General features: G+C 44.3%; 1 protein-coding gene across 7 annotated transcripts in view; it reads right to left on the bottom strand.

Moving 5' to 3' along the window:
• SPR (G protein-coupled sex peptide receptor) overlaps positions 1 to 18207 on the bottom strand; it is a 252246-nt gene that overhangs the window by 40813 nt on the left and 193226 nt on the right. For 4 of the 7 annotated variants that reach the window (XM_075691969.1, XM_075691968.1, XM_075691973.1 and 1 more), the window contains one exon: positions 2795 to 2841. The exons of the other annotated variants lie outside the window; for them this stretch is intronic. The gene's annotated coding sequence lies outside the window, so the exon portion shown is untranslated. The remainder of the gene's footprint in view (positions 1 to 2794; positions 2842 to 18207) is intronic. 7 annotated transcript variants of the gene reach the window in all.

Below are 18207 nucleotides of genomic sequence, written 5' to 3'. Positions count from 1 at the left end.
ATCTCGGTGAGCAAACGAAAGAAAGGCCTAAATTACATGGAAAATTGATTCGCCTATTTCCAGTTCTTGCGGTATCATTAGAGTATCCTCAGCAAAAATTCTTTATTTTAACTTCTATCGCAGGTTCACTTCCTACGCCGATGAACGCTGCATAATGACTTTCCTAATCATATGGGGCAAGAAAAAAAAACGAGCTCGTAGCATAGAGACGCCCTCAGTGAAGCGCATAATACGAGCACATGGTGACAAGAAAATTTGTGCGAAACCCATTCAAAATGTAAGCGTAGCTTACACTGTTGTGTACCTTACGAAGCTTGTCTCTGTGTTCCGGTATGTTCCTATTTTATTTTTATTTGTAAATACTACAATCCCAAGTTGGGATTTTAGCAGGGTGCAGCATGATGTAGATTTGATAGGCAACGTGGAAAAAAATAGCTACATGTATATATACAATGTTCAGTACCCCCCTCCCCCCCGCCCGAAAGAAATCTGCTTAATGGTAAATAAAATATGGAATTGATACAGTAGAAATCACAGATCCAGGCGCGAGCAAAAGAGACCTAGAGAAGGCAGTAAAACTGTATCATTATCTGATTTATGACATTGTGTAATTGTCTTTGGAAAGAAAGAATATTTAAAGCAGTTATTGCGAGTGGAAGAAGGAGTTATTGTTAGGGCGTCTTTCTGTCGTGTAGCATATCCGGCAGAGAAAGAGATTATGTCTGAGTGTCTACTTTGTAATAACCTATTTCCTGAAATAAAGATTTTAGGCGCCGAGCTCTGTTGCTTTCGGTTAGGGTGGGACGTTTAGCCTTTGTTAGAAGTGATGTTATCGAAGGGCGCCCAGAGCTGTTATAGATGAACGAACTGTTTTTTCTTTCAAATTTTCTACCTGAATAATATGTTTTTGAGTGTAGGGGTACCAGATAATCGCCGCATATTCTAGTGTTGGAAGTGCAATGGATTTATACGCGAGAAGACGAACAGCAGGCGTGGACAGTATTAAAGCTCACTTTAGAAAAAGAAAATTTTAGATTAGCAGAACTAGTTACATAATTCATATGCTTCGCACAGCTCAGATCTTTCGAAATCCGAAGACCGGGGTACTTGAAGTGTTCAACTTCGAATACAGAGCATCACAAGCACGATACCTAAAATGAAGAGGATTCTTCTTGCGGGTAATTTTCATAAATACATTTTTTTTTAAGTTGACCTCAATTTGCCAGTCTTCACTCCAAAGAACTACTTTTTGGAGAGCTTCGTTTAACTGTAACTGATCCTTGGGAATGTTGAATTCAGAATAGACAGCGCAGTCATCAGCATACAAATTAATGTTAACATCAATGTTATTTCGTCGTTTTATGTGGCTGTTGCACGCTTGCGCCTTGTAGTCCAGCGCAGGCATGAATGCGAGACGCGGGCCTATGCGTGAACTTCATCGCAAACATGCGTCTCGTTTTTGTCGTGTGTATTGGTAGAGTTACATAACACGCAACCCCAGGTGCCTCCTTTTATGTCGCCGACCTGATCCGCAGATGAATGACGGAAACTGGTGCGCCCTCACTTACATAAGAAAAAATTTGCTAAGCGACGCAACGCACGTGCGAAGCAATTCCATGCGATAGCTCGCACGAGGAAAGGAGTGGCAAGGTTGGCATTTTCTCATCCCACGCGTGCATCTATGGTTTCATGGGTAGAGCATCCGGATGCTGCGCTGGCTTCTATAAATTCTATAATTGAATTCGTATATTGTTATTGAGGGACACCTTATCTTAAACGCGTTATAACGACGCCTTCATGGTGCTTTAACTCAACTAGTTAATACGCGAACATTATATCCACTTCGCCTCTGAGCTATACATGACGGGAAACTCTGCGAAACCTGTTACGCTAAACTCCAGGCAGGTAAGGAAAGAAAGGTTCCCCTTATATTGCGAGACAGCAGCCGCTTCTACCTTATTTTGACAGCAGTGCATCATATATTTGTTATCTTCATGGGACCTTCTATGAGAAGCAGCATGCTTTTCAGAGTCTCTATGCTACAACTATGCTACAAGAAAATATTGTAAAGCTAAAGGATTGCAGAACAGAAACAAAAAAAAGAAGAACACCTGATTGGCCGCCATAACTGTTATGTTTGCCGCTGTCGCAACATAAATATCATTCGGCATACACTACAACACCAGAGTTACTTAGATCAAACAAGAATAAGGAAGATGTAAAAGTGTGAACTAAGGCACTCACATAGACGGAAAACACAGTTGAGAACACAAATGTATAGTTCTCATTCCTCTGTTTATATATTTTTTTCTGTGTTAATGTTCGAGTTGGCGTTACTGTGTCCCTTAACTAGCACCGCAAAGAGTTCTATTACCACACAATGAACAGCGATATGCGAACTCTAAGTTTAAGAAGGCGGTACTTTTTTATTTAGTTTCTTCGTACTATATATGAACATGTGTTAATTGTCGACTCAACCAAATGTACGAAAGGTTTACAATAAATGCTGTGCCGAGAACCACTTCAATTTTGCTATAGAGCACGGCCGTCACGCTCAAGTATGCTGTAAATGGGCCAGGAAAGTACACCAACTGCCACAAAGCAAATTTAAACATAAAGTCAGGCTTCTCGTTACTGTTCAGCTGACTTATTTCGGTGGTTTTTCATGCTACTTTACCAATTTTACAGCTTCTCACGCGTTAACTTCTACATTTGCCCTCATCAAGGACAAAATCACGACACACCTATGCAAAGTGCGGATTTGCTTTTTTCACGTAATAAAAAGAACACTTACGGCTCAGTAGGCCACTCTTTTTCGGAAGCGTTGTCATGCGTCAGCGCCTATATGGGAAAATAACAGGAAATGATGTGATCAGGGCGCTGGCACACTAACGCTACGGTAAAGCAAGAAACTCGTTAAGTATTGAAAAATAGGTTTTGGAAGCAATGAAGTTTACACAGCTCTTCAAAGTTTATCTAACACACTCGCAGGATGGGCACTTTTGCTAGTCTTTCAGATAGCACGCCAACTTCTTAAGTGATAGGCATATACGGGTATACAAGGGAACAAAGAATGGGGTACCGGAAACTCAAAGAGCATATAATTACACCCAGCGTCGCACAGTTGCTCTTCAGATGAACAGGAGATTCCATGCAGAACAGGCGAAGAATATGCTATCTTTTGATTTATAAGTGAATTATTTACTTTTCGCAGAGTTGAGACCGACACTCTCCATGTCTTGCCTGCGTCGCGGCGAACATTATTGAGCTTATTTGTTCTTCAAGAGCTTTAATGTGAGGATTCCAAGAAAGTTGTCTCCTAGTATAACTCCCAAAGGTACAAAGGTTGTCCCTCAAGGCACACCTGAAAGTCCTTTAGATATCCTCTGGTAAAGGGTAGCATAGCCGTCTTACTGTAACACAATTACATTCCTTTTTTTCCTTTAAGAATTTGTCCACAATAATGAGGCCTTCCTACTAAGGAGATTGAACAAGGCTGGCGCATGAACCAGAGGCCCAAATACAAACATCATTCGCATGTATAGAGTAGTGTAGTGCAAACGTAAGTATCAGCACTAAATGCGCAATCACACAGTTAAATAAAAAATGGACTTAAGGCGCTTGCTTGCGGGGCTCATTGACTAAGGTTATTAGAGGAACGTTTTCGTTCGCTTGTTTTAATAAATATTGATCTGCCATTCAAGAAGTTCGATGCCCACCGTAGCATCCTTCCGAAGACTCCCAGTTCTAACAGGCCAGATAATATATGGGCATAACTGACTGTGTTGAACGAACACCGATATCGTGCCGTTTCCCCTACCTCGTTCATGTTCATCATAAGTAACGATATCCAAAATTGCATCCATGGTGCAGCACCATCTTGGAAATCCTGTCAAATTATCGGGAAGTACTTCTGTTTGCTCATAACGTCATTTTAGCCTAGCCAACGTCACTTTCTCCGTGGCCTTGCAGAAACAGTTCGTCAGACTACCAGGAAGAAAAGGCTTAAGAGAAAGAAGAGTTTTACCCGGCTTCAATATAGGCATCCCACGGGCTGTTTTTCAAGAGCCAGGGAAGCACTGCTTTCTCCGTAAGTCATTGAGTAACTCCAAAAATGCCACAAATGCTTTCCAACATACTGTATACATGTAATTAAATCTGGACCTGCAGCAGTCTTTGTCTTAAAAGACGCAAGCGCATATTTAAGTTCAATCATAGAGAATTTGTAGTCTAATTGTACATGCTGCCACTAAAAGCACGTATAAAATTTTTGTTTTGCCATTTCAGCTCACTGTTGGAACCAATCACAAATAATCTAAACGCTGATTGTAGTTATACCTTCCAGAATTACTCAGCACTGACTAATTCTGACGTGTTCTTGGCTATTGCGAGAACACAAAATGGTTGTGCTTGAAACACAGGGTCACCTAATGAAGCATAGTCCTCCATACCTGAGGAACTGGCGCCAGGTGTGACAACGTATCGGAAAACACGCGCCATCTTTTTTGCCTAATTTTTGTAGTCGTCTCCGTATCACTGAGTGGATTTGCCGCGATTTCCTATACCCTCATATATTTACGTTTCAGCGACAAGATCTTTCTGCCCATCTTCTTACAGCTTCCAAATGTTGATATGCTCCACCGATTGCTGCGTAGTCATCAGGTGTGGGAACTTGTTTCGACAATACTTTCATTGTTTCTTGTGTGGTTGATGTGAGCTTCTCTACGTCACTTCACAATCCACACTATTGGACAAGTGTTCACGCAAGAGCCGCCAGTTTTTATATCCCCGTATGTACGTTTCTTAATGCTTTTTAATCGTGAATGTAGTACAAGAATTGAGAATTGATCGCTTCTACGCGTTTCTGCGTCTGTTCCCCCAGCACCGCTAACAAGATCATTAGAGCACTGTGTTACGTCTATGCAACTGGCATAGCGACATCCATGCATAAATGTGACAGATTGCATCTTTCCGCCGCGCATTGAACCCTAATCCCACGGGCATCACAATGATCGCTCCACTATGTTATGTTGTATGTGTTAAAGTGCCCACTTATCGTAATATATGAGTTTCGTGGTGCTTTAAACATTTACCAAATTATCTGTCGTAATATGTCTCGATACTTGCCGGTATATGCTTATGACTGTTGCGCATATTTTAGCGAGGTATACTTTGAAGGTTACGTATTCAGGAAAATCAGAACTGCTTAACTGAATAGGGAGAGACGGCAGATCTTTTCGAACGTGGAGCATTGTTCTACTGTTTCTGGCGAGACGAGATGTATATAATACGTAATTAGAAAGGTGAAGTCATCACGCACTCCAGTCTCCTGTATGCACAGCACAGGGAAGCTGTATTGTGCAACTAACTTGAGAAAATCAGCAGGGCCGCTATAACGTAAAACTATTCCAAACTTTTCTATTCCAATTCTGCTATCAACCCCTCCACAATTGGTCAAAAACTTTTTTCGACCACGCCCCCTTCACCTGTCTGTCACGCGGCGTCACGAAAACCGCGATGGCTCCGCACTTCACCTGCCTGTCACACGACGTCACAAAACCGCAAGAACTCACCGCGCCAACATGACGTGTACACGATAAAGATGCATTAATATGCCGAACAAAACTGAATTTTCTTCGGAATAGCCGCAGGCTGCCCCGTTCCGAAAGGAATAGAAGATGGCTGCCACCGATCGCTCAGACGCTGGCTACTCGCGCCTGCCGGAGAGCATGGGTGTATTTGCGTATAATAAAACTTCTTGCGTGGCCGTGTATCGTTTTCGAGCACTTTCGGCATGTTTACCCCCTCATTCTGCCAACTCTTCTTTGCTTAGGGTCCGGTTTAGCGTCATTCTTGAGCTTCCGTTGCATGCCGCCGCGATTTTCGACCAGCCACCGCAAGCTAAGTAAGAGAAAGCCGACCAATCGTAGACGCCGGCACCACCTACTTCATCCGGTTATCGACTTTCAGTGCAGTGGCTCGGCCCCATCGAATCCCTCTCCATTTGAGCGTTCTCCTCACGTCTTGTCAGCCAAATGGATACGACAAGCCGCTCAGTGTAGGCAATGTTATTCGTTTTTCAAGCAAACAAAAGTGACCTCCTATGAAGGAGGAGAGCGTTTGATTGGTCTGTTCAGACAACCCTGCGGGTGACCGCCCGGTGCTTGTGTTGGTGGTTACGCAAATTTGACGTCAGGAGATGGGAATAGAAATATATTGGAATAGTTTTACGGTGTAGGGCCCCAGATTTGAATCGAAGGCTGTAAATGTTCCACTGAAATATTATGACAATTTCGTAACGGCTATTCAGGATTGACATCAGGTAGCATTGATGTATACAGCTGCCTCATTAATGGCTCCCCAGACAACAGTGTGTTTGCCTCTCGAAGCTTGTTTTACTTAAGTAGAGCCGTGACAATTGCTAAAATAACAGAAAACAGCATGGGTAGAATCATCTGTCCAACACGGATTGACAGTGTTATTCTGGAATATAGATTTTCCGGCCACCGTCTGTGGTGAAGGCTAAAGGGTGCTCTGAGAGGATTACTGAGGTTGCCCTAGGTTACGTCGCTGATGTCGTTGTGATGTGTGGCCATCAGTGACTGTAGCAGAAATGATGACTCCACTGTCTCCGGGAATCTTGCCCAGCTCGTTGCTTTAACAGATAAATACGATGATTCTTTTGCTTATTACTGTGTTGGTGAAAACTGGGGATTTTTCGATGGGCTTGCTGCATCAGTATTCACTAGAAGTTCGTTGTGTCGTGGTTGCTTCCTATGAATTAATTCATGTTTATGTAGCATGAATGCTTACCGAACGGTAAAACGTACACACACACACACACACACACACACGCACGCACGCACACACACACACGCACACGCACACACACACAGTACATTTGCAAACCCAGCGCTTGCCGTGTACATAAGGATGTGCGATCGCGGCCGGAAAAAACCACAGCAAGCAATAGGCGAGCTCCAAACGTACATGCATGACCTCCGCGACAACCATAATTGCCAATCCCGGGGGCCCTGTGTTGCACCATTAGTGTCCCTCGTGCATAAATGACTCCAGGCTGCAGTGACAGATGGCGCTACAGTAGACCTGCGTGCTCCCGCACTCCCGGCCGTCATCGCAAGAAGAGGCACGTTTTCGCCCCCGGACGGCACACTACCCTATTCCAGTACACCATCGCAGAATCTTGGACGCGCTCCTGCGTTGTACTCACGTGCCTCAAAACATGTTGGAAGTCATAGGGCTCGTGCTGCCGTTCTTGGCTGCCTACTGCGTAGCGGTTGGAGACACTCCGAGGGAAAAGCCGTTGAAGGCTTCGTACCTGGTTTCAATCGGCTCGTAAGTCCCTACACTTATCGTCGCAGAATTCCATAGCAATGAAGTCCAGGCACAATGCAGACAACCACTTATAACTGAAGTACAAAGACAGCAGCAAAGAACAGAACGACCACATCAGAAAACTTCGTCTTCTCCCTCATATTCTTCTATTGTAATAGCAACTACATGGACACTCCAGGCGAAGTTTCGCCGGTGTCGCAGTGAGGTTCTGTGTTAAGTCCAAGTACGATAACCTCGCGACAGTGCGTCGAATGCTGTAGGCGGGAGTTAAAGCTTGCTAAAGTGAACCGATAAGGATGATGGCTGGATGCGAAGGTGTTTTTTAGCGCTCGCGAGGCAGGAAGGTGGGGAGGGCGCGCGCCATCTTCTTAGGCGCAAGGAGCGGGGAGGGAAGGAGTGGGCAGGTTAGGGCGCACCTTCTCTTCTATTCCATCTGTGGCGATTGAGCGCGGCTGCGTGCGTGCTATCTTGGAGGCTAGCTGACACTGCATTTCTACATCACGCCAGCGTTCTCACAGCGATTGTCCGTAGTCATCTAGTGAGATGTGTTAGTGTTCGCCTGCACGCGTGACAAGGTGCTTATTAATTTAGTTAGTAAGCTTATGTCTACAGCATGTTTTGCAGCTGATAGAACGACTAACCTTACGGCGTATAGCTGTCTATTAATTTGCTATCGCAATCAATACTTCACCTGTCGGTCGAAACTGTGTTTTTTTTTCTTTCTTTCGCCCTTCGTTCAGAGTTCAGAGCCTTCGTTCAGTTGGCCTGAGGTAACTATTACCTCAGGCCAACCTCCCTGCTTTTCCTCAGTAAATTCTCGCTCTCTCTCTCTTTTGTTGACGGTTCTTCTGGGCTCTCATGTAGAGAAAGAGAGAGAGATAGAGAAAGGCAAAGGAAAGACATGCAGGTTAAGCAGAGATGATCTTCGGTTGGCTACCCTGTACCGGGGGAAGGGAATAGGGATGCGATAGGTGAGAGAGAGAAAAAGCATTACACACACACACACACACGCACACATGCACACACGCACACACGCACACGCACACACACACACACACACACACACACACACACACACACACACACACACGCGCGCGCGCGCGCGCGCGCGCGTTAGCGCGCACGCACGCACGCACGCACATCTTTTCCGTCAGTGGGCGCTTGTCCAGTTGGTCTAGGTTGGCTGAGAGGGCTGCATCTTGCGGACTGAAACAAGGGCACTCACAAAGAAGGTGTGCGATTGTTTCGTTGCACCCGCAGAAGACACAAAGTGGGCTGTTGGCCGTCCGACTAAGAAAATAGTACGCATTTGAACATGCTGCTCCAAGTCATAGACGGACTAGAAGGGTGCAGTTACGTTGTGGAAAGTTGGGTGGAATACGGAGCTGTAAATTAGGGTCCAGGGTGTGAAGCCGTGCATTTGTGAACTCGGACGAATTCCATTGAGCTAATGTCGGGTCACGCGCAAGTGCGGAAAGTTTTTTCGCTGCGTCGGCTCTCGAAAGAGGAATGGCATCGCAGTTGACGCCGTCATGGGCAGATCGGGCAGCTACGTCTGCTCGATCATTGCCATGTATGCCACAGTGACTAGGCAACCACTGATATATTATGTCGTGTCTTTCGTCAGCTATGCGATGATGGACTTCTCTTATCTCTGCGACGAGCTGCTCATGTGATCCATGGCGCAGTGCTGAGAGTACACTCTGTACGACTGCCTTGGAATCACAGAAGATTGGCCATGCATGGGGTGGTTCCTCCTGAATGAAATGAAGAGCCGCACGCAGGGCTACCAGTTCAGCAGCTGTCGTTGATGATACATGTGACGTTTTTAGCTGTATTTTTACGGATCTTGCTGGTATCACTACAGCGGTAGCTGATCTTGTAGGTGTCACCGAGCCATCACTGTGAACATGTACGCGGCCACTGTGCTTCTCATGTAAAAGTCCTAATGTGGCCTGCTTCAGGGCAAACGACGGCGTGTTAGCTTTGTTCGTGATACCCTGGATGGAGGATTTCTATGCTGCACGTGAGATGGCCATGCGAGGTGGTTCTCAGTATTTCATTAATTGGAATATAATACTTCTGCGAGCCGGGGCCAATTATTTGCAGCTTACTTTTATTTATTTATTTATTTATTTACCTTTATTTATATGTTTAATGCGACACTAATGTATTATGTATCACTTTAAGGACGATTGGTTCCACTGGCCTATCAAAGCGAGCAGCGAAGAACCAGACCCTCTGTTCGCACGCTGCATCCCTCCTCCTCGACACGTGCTGTCGCTGCAGTCCCTGTCAGACAGCGTTAGGTTAGTGTGAACGCTTTCGTGTCAGACTTTCTCGTCCCGGCGGTTCCTGACGCGACCCACTCGCTATGCACTCGAGTAAACGGAGGCAGAGACAATTCGACGAAATTTATCACTGGTAAAATGTGTAACAATATAATTGGAAAAAACTCCGCCTATGTTTGCTGTGTTGAAATAGAGCGGCACGTGCACGTGCGTCAATGAGTCCGATGTATTCACAAAGAAAGGTATGGTTAGGTTGCAGGCTCTTCGGTGTTTGATAACATCGATGACCAATTCACAAAGTGTGGTTATCATGGTCGGCAATGGATGGCAAAAGACTGCGGCACTCACAGCTAATCCGCCACGGCATGTGACGCGAAATCACAATCATGGTCGAAAGCTATTCACTAATATGTTGGGACCGCCCTCCGCTGCCGAAGCTTGCAAGCTACGTTAACGGACGTCATCAATATGCGCGTTCCGATGGCCTTTGACGCGGCGATATACCGGCATTAAGTGGACATATGTTCCTTAAACAATAAACCGTGCCTAGCATGGTGAACTCTCTACTTGATATTGCTCCATGTTTTCTCATAAAGTAGGCTCTTTTATTTTACGCCCAGAGGTGTTATTGTAGAAAAGGTTTAACGCCCTCCGGCACCTTACCCATAATTTGTTCCCATGAGGGTTTAACACAGCCACTCCAATTGCAAGTGCTCTTCCCTATTTCCTCTATTTTTAACACGCCTGCAGCGAACGGGCTTCTGGGATACGCAGTGAACGTATTTGTCTTTTGTTCCCTCTTCCCCCTTTTCCACAGGGAATAGCAACAAACTATGTGCAACCTGGTTAACATCATTGGCTCTGCTTATTTCCCTTCTCTTTCTCCCAATTTCTCTTTGTTCGCGTGCTCAGCGCCTGTCACTTGCTGTAGCTGAAACACGGCCGTCGATTGCAGCAAACAAGACACTATGTCGATTGGCGGAACGTGAGAGGGATACTCATGCCCCCGTTGATGATCTGTGCCACGCTAAGGGAACGACGTCCACAGACTCGGCTTTCACTCAAACATCACATTCTACATTATTTATTCTGGGGATTCTGTAAGAAAACTGCAACGTTCGATATAGGGTGTGGCATCCGAAACTTTTCTGATTCAGAAGCCGGCATGACGGTTGACTCAACTTTTTTTTTTTCGTAAGAACAACCGACAAAAAAAAGATATACGTACGTACCCGACTGTCGTGACAACTTAAGAAGGAAGAACACTAACGGCTGAAGAACAAAAAATTCGTAATTCAGCTACGCCGCAAGATTGGAAACACCTTTCTGTTTCTTATATCTGTGCGGTAAGTGGCATAACTTGTGACTGCCATGCACCTAACTACTCAATCAGAGTACAGAACCTGGGCATTGAGAAACTGCTATTGCTGTTGTCTGTGTTCAATAATATTACATCGAATCATTTTGCCCAAATAGCTGTGGCTGCGATACACAGGGCCGTGTGATCATAAAGACTCCCGAGACAGACCGCTAGCTTTTATACTTCCATTCTTTCTGTTGGGTACAGTATCAGAAAAGCATCCCAAAGACTTTACTTACGCGCACGATTATCTTTTTGTAATATCGACAGAAATATCAATTAAATGCAAACATGTGCCACGTTTATTAAGATGGTGGCTAAAAATTTACATTTCATTTCTATTTGTTGGTCCCGAATGACTAGAAACGAATAATAATGGTCTCGTTTGAAACTAAGCAGTGCGTAAACAGTTTGACTCATAATGAAGGATCATGCAGACCTTGGCTTTCATTCAACAGATAAGTGCATTCCTGAACTACTTCAGTGCAATCATTTGCGCGACCAGATCCTTGTAGAAACCTAAACACGGGGTAGACGTAGTGAAGGGAACTACAGCGATGCCGGAAAGACCTCCAGTGAAAGAAAGTGCAACTCTTAGATACGAAACGAAAGTTATGGAAGTATGAAATTATTATGACAGAATAGTCGGCTCGTAACTAATATACCAACTAAAAATGAGTTCGTTTGTACGTGTGAACAATTTTATTCAGACTGACTTGGCTTACAACGCTTATCAACGGAACATTTTTTGAAGTACTGAAAACAGCACATCAACAGCTATAGCTGTAAAACCGAGTGTGTGTGAAAGTTTTGCCCTGAAACTTTCCGGACTCACCAAAAGCACCAGATACAAAACGACTTTAAACAAACAATAGCAATCCCCTTTCAGGTGCTGATCAGTCACGGCTGACTGGAATGACTTGCTTGACTAGAAAACGGCAGGTAAAAAGTTAGACTCCTGCTTAGGTGAGTGTAGCGTGTAGAATTAGCTTCTGCTTTGTTAGCACGTAATCTAATAGGAGAACGTTTGCGAGGTGTCTACTGCTACCACGTAACGCGATAATTGCTGAAAGGAGCTTGAAATCGGTAATGATAAGCGAGGCCGAAAGACCTTCCGAAGCTTTGCCGAAGCCTGATTCACGTCTCCTATCAGATAGCTAATCTCCCTTTAAGGGGCTATGTATAAAACGACAGCGCTCTACTTAAGAAAAAAAGTTGCTTATCTCTTGATAGACTGTCTACCATCACTAAATTCTTCTCCCACAAAAGAGACTTCTATCAAATGCGAAATTGAACTTTAATTTATTCGTTCATTGGCCTCTTCTAAATGCATTGCATAATTCGCCATAGATGCAAGCGCCACTGCAAAGAAGCATCAAAGATTTAAAAAATATTGGCATTTGTAAATATATACATGAATTAAATGCACTGGCGTCTGCATCACATAGTTTTTCACCACCTCACTCATCACGCGCGCACGCTTTGGAACTATGCATTACGTCTGTACCAATACTACACTACTAACCTGCGTTCGTGGTTCACCTGTTCCTTACTCTATAATTCAGAATTTGCATTTTCATGAAGCGTTGCGTCGTGTGCCACTCTGCGGCTTTAGCGCGCAAGTAGGCATAAAGAAAGGGCGCTCGATGGGGAAGGCAGCGGCTGCCGTTCCATCCCCTAATATTCTCAAGACACCGAGGAAGAACCTACTGCCATGGTAAATGCCCCAAAGTAGGATACGCATTGCGAAGAATGAATGCGAGGCTTGCGGCTGCCCCGTCACGCAAATCGGAAACTGCGCCGCGCGTGCGGTCGTTCCCAGGACGAGAAGGCGAAGGCCACCGCATTTGTGTGTAGCTGGGTAACCAGGGTAATCTTCTCGGCGCGGGCTCCGCCTAGGAAAATTGTTTGCGTCAGACGCCCTTTACTGCAGCAATTAGCGCTTCTTAACGGAGGTTGCGGGGATCATATTGCTTTCAAGGAAAATAAAAAAAAACATGCATATGCGATCAAAGGAAGCCCGCAGTGCTTGGTCATAAATGTGTAGCTATGAATGCAGCTGACGATGCAAGCCACCGAGTCGGGTTGTACTAGAAGTGAGTACTTCTGCTGCTGGAAGGATGCAGTCTCTAGCACCAGAAATGATAAAGCCGATGTAGTTATTACTGCACTAACAGATGTGTATTCCCTCCAGGAAAAGCTTGTACTATCAGTTTTACGACTTAGCAGCGTTAACGTCTTGAGCAGCGTTAACGAGTCTGAGAAGTCGTTTCCAAAGCACCATAATCATTTTGTATAAAGATAAAACTTCTTTCAAACTTAATTTTTATTCATTTCTTTCAACCTATCCCCTAAGTCTCAATCGCGTTATCATTTTCGGTTTTTCCATATTAATCTGTATCGTTTAGTAGTTTTTTTTTCTTTTTTTGATCATAGCGCCTTAGCCCATCAATGAGTGAAAACGACTAGCAAGAAGCGTGTGCTTTCAATCTCTTCGCCAGATCTCCTAGCTAAAGCTGTTTGTCCACCTCTGTAGTGCCTGAATTACGAACTGTTCTGCTTCATCTCGGTGCCTTCTAACCGTCATCAATATACTGATAAAATTACTCTTTAAAGATCTGATTATGACGACAGGTTGATGTAGACGGCTTTGAAGGCCCACTTCGTATAGTAAAAAGCGTGTGCGCTATCGTTTACTACAAGGAGCGCATTGCGCAGTAGGAAGTTTTATGTTTCGTCATGTCGAGGACGTGTTGTTGTTGTTGTTGTTGTTGTTGTTGTTGTTGTTTTTGTTGCTGCTGCTGCTGTTGTTGTTGTTGACAGTGCCCTTTCAACTTTACCGTGATGTACCAGCGTAATTCGATGATTCTCATTTACAAAAAAAAATAAAACTGGCTCTATTTCGAAAGATCTGCCGGACCGGAACACTGCTATAAAACAGCAGACAACTCGTGACTAAGTGCCGTAAATGCCTTTGTTAGAAGGGAGCACCCTCTCGACGGCTATAACTGAAAGTTGTTGAAATTTAGTACGTTTTTTGAAACACTAATGCTGATACGCTGATTCACTACGGCGAAATTCATCAGATGGCTGAAGGGAAACTGTCCAGGATTCCTTGCTAAGCAGAGCATTGTTGCTGAACTTACGAATCATAACTTTTGTTCCAACGCCCGCCAGCGCGTGTGAGCACTGCGGCGCAGTCCACAGAGACCAGCGAATGCTGCTTTGTATGAGTGCTCCAAGGTGGGGTCGTGGCGTGAGCAGTGAATGTGTCCTGTCTGGATAATAATGTATGTTTCTTCCGTCCGTCCATGTTCAATTTGCACTGTTTTTCACCATAAACGCAAACTAACTTGTCCAACTTTCAGCCAGGTTAGAGTATGTTTTGTGCTTCAGGTACTTGTACCGTTGCTGTCCCTGAAAACATAGAACAAACGGTACCAGAACCGAAAGTCCTCTCTTGAGCGGGACCGTAAAAGCACCTTCGAACAACGTGCGACCAGTGAAGTAAGTTCTTTCGGGTGGCGCCCCTACCATCTGACCTGTGCTCTTCTATACAGCGCATACAATCGAACTGACTTATTGCAGTGCACCCTACGGTCTCAAAAGATGTCAAAGGCACGTAGCAGCACATCTGTCGCGTGTAGATCCCAATTGCTGTCTTTGGCACCGTTTCTTATTGACAGTTATTAGAACAAAGGCTGTCACACATTCTCTAAGGGCACCGTCGCTGGTCTTACCTGCGCACTAATTGGAGGTTTCTGAATTGAACAGCTTGAAGCGGCAGCGCAAGATGACAAAGACAGAAGGCAGGAGAGCACGTGTGTATAGGTGGTAGTGCTTAAGTGTGTGTATGCCCTCTAATAAAGTTAGTTGCGAGTTCAGCGCTGTCTTGTGTGTTGCCTGCCTTCTCTCTTTGTCATCGGGCGCTGCGCCTAACAGATGTTCAACCAGTACCAACTTGCCCAAATGTCGATTTTTCTTTATTGAAAGCCAACATATTCGCAGGCCTCTTTCATGCATGGGCTGACCGATAATGATAACATTGCACACCTTAAGTGCTGATCATTGTGATAGGTAAACAGCTCGATATGTTCAATAGGCTACACACAGCGTCTGTGCTTTGCTTGGAGATGTCAAAGGACATCAGAGAAACACTGCTGAGAAAGTGCTTATTTATTTATTTATTTATTTATTTATTTATTTATTTATTTATTTATTTATTTATTTATTTATTAAAGCAGCACATACAGTTTCTACACACAATATAACTGCGGAAGGCAGTGCAGCTTTTTTTTCACACTCTGCTGGACATTCTGCTGGCATTGAACTCGCGTTCTGTAGCGGTAGCTGTTTCGCGCGTTATAAAGTGTTCGCAAGAACTGTACTTAAGTGCTTTTGGTATCGCTATGGTCTCGCATACTTTTCTCTTTGTATCGTTCGTCGGAGTAAAGGTTGTGCAGTGCCCCCAACAGGTGTCAACATGTCCTCGCACACATTTATTGTTAGAAAATATTTGTTTGCTTGCCTTCAAGGTGCTGCGCAAGCATGAATTCACGTGTGGTGTACTCTTCCCACACTTCTACGGATTGTTGGCTCATGAAAAATATTTGTTCCCGTATTCTTTAGAAGAATGCCTAATGCGCTCTAAGGCATATGACATGCATCAGCAGACTAAAAGACTCACGATATGCATTTAAAAAGGATGTCTCATGATTACACATCAACCACCTCTTCGCCCAGAACATCATTTCAAAATGCTAGATTTCACATCGGCTATTCACTTGGCGCTGTTTGGACATGCCTGGCCCTTGCGCCAAAACAAAAGAAGAAAAAAACATATATCATTAGCCGCTGTTCAAGTGTTCACATATTCCGTGGGAAGATCCCTATGCTTACTGAGCGTCAGAACATACGCTGATATTTCTAATTACAACTGTAATCTTCGCCTTATGTGCACCAGAAGTCAGGTTGCGAATATCACATTGTGAATTTACATACTCTGTCCGATGTAGAAAGCTTTGAAATATATGCTTCTGCGACCACGCTGCTATTTATTCACACTGCGTAAACTTACCTAAGATAATGAGACAAATGAAATCTTTTATTGGCTTTTCTTTTCCTACGTGTGTTTACGGGTTTCACAGCAATTATGCCGTTGCCCCAGAATGTCTTGAATAAGACATGTTCCGCGTACATTCCTTTGAGTCTCCATGTAGGCTGATTACTGATTCTCACCTATTATTTTCTTTGGCGGATTAGGAGCAGTGTAATTTTCGGCATCGAGTGTGAAATGCAGATGCATGGTACATGGCGATATGCCGGAGATCAGAAAGGAGCATGTATGGTAACTGTGGCTGCTTTCTGCTACCTGCCCTTAATGTCTGCAAGATGCGTATCTTTTTTTTTCCAGGCTCATTCTGACTCCGGCACAAGCTTTGTCATGGGGCGTTTTGGTATGACGTAATAGCAGGGCATGCCGTTCGGTGCTCCCGGTGTGCCCAGTTTTAGCACTGCCTGGATGAATCGTTGAAATTCAACGATAAATATCTCCGATTACCTGCAGCTTTCAAACATTCTTTCTTTTTTAAGAATAGGCATTTATTAAGGTGTTAATGCCGCCAGATTTCTTACATAAATAACTGCCCCTATGATATAAATAAAAACGTTGCTTAATATTTCTTTTTCATTAGTATTCTCAAGCTTGCGTTATAGCGGCAATGTATTTCCGTCTAGCCTTACAACTTCCCTGTATGAATGCTGTGTTCGCTACGCTCACAGCCGTTTCATTAACAAAGCTGTGTAGAGTAAAAACAACACGCTGTATATTGCTTGACGAGATTTTAGGAGCGAGAGTGAATTCGAAATGAAGATTCTATAAATAATCGGAGCAGGACGCCGTGTTGTGACACTCTTCAGGTGGCATACGTCATGAGCGACACAGAGCATATGCATATCAGCATGATGGTATGTTATGTTATGTTATGTTGTGTTATGTTATGTATGTTAGGTTACCAAAAGGCCTGCTGAAACAAGCCACAGATATCAGCAGTATGATACCTGGGAAATCGTGCAATTACACAATTATATCGCGTCTGTTTACATACATCTTGCAATTTCTGTTTTGTATGGATAAACTCAAACTCAACTCAACAGTTATGGATCATAACTGTTCCAAGAAGGACGAGAAGAAAGAGAGGGGAAGAGGAGGAGGCTAGCCACTGCAAACACCGGCTGGCTACCATGTGCTGCGGAAAAGCGTAAACGAAATGAAACGGGTTTCTATACAGTGCTCGAGATTAAAACAGCCTCAATACGCACCAATCTTCTTTTAAATCCAGGTAGGTTTTCACCACGTAAAACCATTTGTTAGATGAGCGAAAAATATTTCTGACAATAGAGGCAAAAAAAGTGGGCCTAATGCTGTGAATGTCATCATTCTTACACGCCGCAAAAGGAGGAATAACACTGTACAGAAAACGATCAGCGCTGTTTGAAGGGTAAGAAAATACTGCCCAGTTGGTGGTGTGGTAAGTCCGATGCGTCATATTAAACATGAACTGAGCTTATTTTTACAAAAAGAAAGATATAAAGAAAGTATGAAGTGAGCGGAACCTGCCAGACACAAAATTGGTCGTTCTACCTGACGTCGCGTCTACATTACACGCTGAAGCCTGCTTTCTTGGGTCCTTTAGCGCAACAACACATTTGGGAACGGCGGTGCTGTTACTCGTGCTGGGGAAGCCGGAAACGTGAAGGAACGCTAAAAAGAAGAGAGGTTCCTTTAATTATAGAGCCCGTGTTAGTCGCAAAGGCAGAGCGCCGCGAAGATGTATTTTGTCCCGCACAATATTGGTTGCCAATGACAAGTTTTCGCTTCTCAGTTGGAGACACTACAAAGGCCTGGCATAGGTCTGCCTCATCCGCTGTTCCTACAGTAGCTCCATCATCAGAAGCTGCAGAAACTTACTTCAAGGTAAACAGGAACCAGCTTAGTATGCATTTATGCGGGATATGAAGTGACGTTGCAGCGGTTCGAAACGTACCATCTGCCGCTACAAAAAAAGCAAATTGTCAGCGTTTGGCTCAGGGAACATGGTTTTCAACCAATGAGTAAAACGCATGCCGTTTAGGCACGCCGATGTCTTCGTGGGAATGTATTTTGCACTTCTCACTTGTAGTTTACAGATGGCTCGGACT

Source organism: Dermacentor variabilis, chromosome 5 (assembly GCF_050947875.1).
Source record: "Dermacentor variabilis isolate Ectoservices chromosome 5, ASM5094787v1, whole genome shotgun sequence".
Classification (NCBI taxonomy): Eukaryota; Metazoa; Arthropoda; class Arachnida; order Ixodida; family Ixodidae; genus Dermacentor; species Dermacentor variabilis.
This window is presented reverse-complemented; position numbering and strand designations above follow the sequence as displayed.